The sequence below is a fragment of the Antrostomus carolinensis genome, unplaced genomic scaffold (genome assembly GCF_000700745.2).
Source record: "Antrostomus carolinensis isolate BGI_N321 unplaced genomic scaffold, ASM70074v2 scaffold15722, whole genome shotgun sequence".
In the NCBI taxonomy this organism is placed as follows: domain Eukaryota; kingdom Metazoa; phylum Chordata; class Aves; order Caprimulgiformes; family Caprimulgidae; genus Antrostomus; species Antrostomus carolinensis.
In genome coordinates this window covers 22,299-25,355 of record NW_010297799.1, presented here as the reverse complement: position 1 = coordinate 25,355, position 3,057 = coordinate 22,299, and positions in this window count along the sequence as shown.

Here is a 3,057-nt window from a genome sequence, read left to right as displayed (position 1 = left end):
TGTCCAGGTGGATTTCAACATCCCCAGAGATGGAGACTCCACAGCCTCTCTGGGCAGCCTGTCCCAGGGCTCTGGCACCCTCACAGGAAAGATGTTTTTCCTTAGGTTTGTCTGGAAATTCCAGTGTTCTGGAACCAGATCACGTTTATATGCTGAAAGGCCAGCTCGCCACATTTTGGATCTGGGTTTGTGGTAGTTACAGAGAGAGGAGGGCTTGGTAATGAACCCAGCTTTCCTGAACCAGTGGTTTATTACCCCATCTATGCAGGATGATGGTCTGCAAAGTGGCAGAATATTTGGAGAACCATTCAGACCATGAGCTACCAAAGCAGTTCAACCCTTGTGAAGTTTTGAGCTGAATCCCTGTCTTGTTGGCATCCCTGCTGAAACGCTGTGCTTGTTCCGGACATTAATCTCCTGAAAGGTTTATTGCAGGCAGAGAAGAAGAATGGAGTATGAGGTGAAATGAGTTACCTCCACCAAAATGGAATGCTCTTGTGGAAGATAAATCAAGCGGCTTACCTTGTGAGAAACTGGATATTATCCTAATTAATCATAGGAAATGTCCTCTTCCTTTAGCATTGCACAGCTTCTAAAGTAATGAGTTATAAAGACATTGTTTTCTGCCAGCTCCAGTGCTCAGCATGGTTCGCAGAGATTACAAAGGAATAAATAGCTGAGGCTCTACCTGGTGGGGGAGAGTTTGCTTCTGTTGCGAGTTGCGTTGGTTAAACCTCAGCGCTCACCAGTATTAAACTGGAGAATTAACAGAAAGCTGGTTAGACAGGACTCTTGTGCACTCGCTCTGCTTTTCAATCCTCAATGAAAAAATATCATTATGTTGCTTTTTCCTTTTCCCATGAATAATATTTTCAGCTGATGGATTTTGTTTTATTGCTTATTTAAAGTCCAGCATTCTTTTTGCTTCTATTCCTTTTCCATCCGCTGGGATAAATGATGGCAGTGGGAGGCATTTTCTCTCTCTTGGACTAGATTTTTCTACAAACGTGCAGGCAACTTGTTTTGGCCAAACAGTTGAGTGAACGCAGCAGTGCAAACGGCCTTCGTTCCAAAGATGTGAATGAGGACAAGAGTGTGCATGCACATGGCTGGAAGAAATCTAAGTCAAAAAAAATCCAAAATAAAGAGCCTAACATGCAGGGGAGGCTGGACACCCCTAAAATTACCTTAAAACTATAAAAGCTTCTCAACAGTTATAGAAACCAGGCCAGAGATGGTGTACAACATCTGGTGAAAGAAGATAATTGGCATTCTAATTTTAATAATTAGGCAATTTAGAATATCGTTGTATGATCTTTTGCCCTACTTGTCTTCCAGCTCAGTGAAATAGTTGTTCTATGCTGAAGTCTCCTCAATCTGTATGTGATTAAGTGGACCAAGTGCTCCATTTCTACCTTTCATATTTGCAACTATGCACAATCTTTGGAAAAAATTAGCCCTTAGAGGGTTTTTTTTTTCTCCCCAACCTTCAGTTTCTTGCAACAATTAAAAAAATGCAGTTTTGCTCTCATGTACATTAAAACAGAGCAGCAAAAAGAAATAAAAATAATAATAATAATAATAAAAAATTCAACAACACTTGGCATTCATTAATGTTTCCATGTGGCAAAGTTGCTTCAGGTAATCTCGATAACTTTGTGCAAAAGTTCATTGCCATGTTTGTACTGACTTGCTGAAATGTTTTTTTTCTTCTGGAAAATCACCTCCGGTGGTATCCTCTGTGAAAGTTATGGCTTCTACAACTGTATGACTGTAGAAATCTCTGCCTGAAATGGATGTCACGCTGCGTGTTCCTCCCATGTGGGAGTTGTTTGCATTGCCTGTTGTTCATGTGGTTCTTATTTCTGGTTTGTTTGGGGTTTTTTTTAATCATTTGTGCATATCTTAAAAAAAATTCCAAACAAACAAGAAAACAGCCCGTGGATTACAAATCTTTAAAAAACAAATTCACACTTAGCAGCAGCTGGATGTATGTCAGTGGTACAGGAATTTGCAGTCTTCGCTTTTCTCACTGTGGGATTTACAGCTGGATTTCACGTAAAGGAGTTACGCTCAAAAGTCTTTGCAAAAGAGAATGTATGTAAATGTCTATTTTATATAAAAAGGAAGAGAAGTAAATACCGTGTTTGGTTTTGTTCTCTTGGCTGTGGGGGTTAGTCTGTTCCTTACGACCAACCATGAACAAGTTCTTCTGGAGGTGGAAGGGCCAAAGTTTCTTACTCCACTTGACTTGTATTTTATTGCCCAAGGAGTCCCAGTTACTGGTCACATAGGAGCAACTGCGCAGCACGTCTGTTTGACTCTGGCCACATAAAAATACTGGAGCAGGCATGTTTTGGAGCCTGAGCATGAGAAAGGATGAGGGCTGGTGCTTACACAGTCTTGGTGATTGGACATGTTACACTGACATAAAAGCTCTTCATGTCGGGCTTTATACATCTGTCAGGAATGTGTCTACACAGTGCAAAGGGAAAAACAGAACAGAAATTTAAAAGAAACTTTTTTTGTTCTAATCCCCTCCTTCCTGGCAGATATTCACAGGTATGCTCCTGTGTGCTCTTGGGACTTGGGTTCACTCAGAGAATTGTGATGGTGATAAACACCTCCACTGAAAATGGACCCGGAAGAGAATCACAGAATCCCAGCATGGCCTGGATAGGAAAAGCCCTTTAAAATCATCAAGTCCAATCATTAATCCAACACTGACAAGTCCCCAACTAACCCATGTCCCTCAGCACTGTGTCTACACCACTCTGAAATCCCTCCAGGGATGGGGACTCCACCACTGCCCTGGGCAACCCCTTCCAATGCCTCAGAACCCTTGCAGCAAAGAAATTCTTCCTCACATCCCATCTCAACTGCCCTGGCCACAACTGGAGCCCATTTCCTCTTGTTCTGTCCCTTGGTCCTTGGTTGAACAGACCCACCCCCACCTCTCTGCACCCTCCTCCAAGGGACTTGGACAGAGCCAGAAGGTCTCCCCTCAGCCTCCTTTTCTCCAGGCTCAACAACCCCCGTTGTGCTCAAAAACCTTCC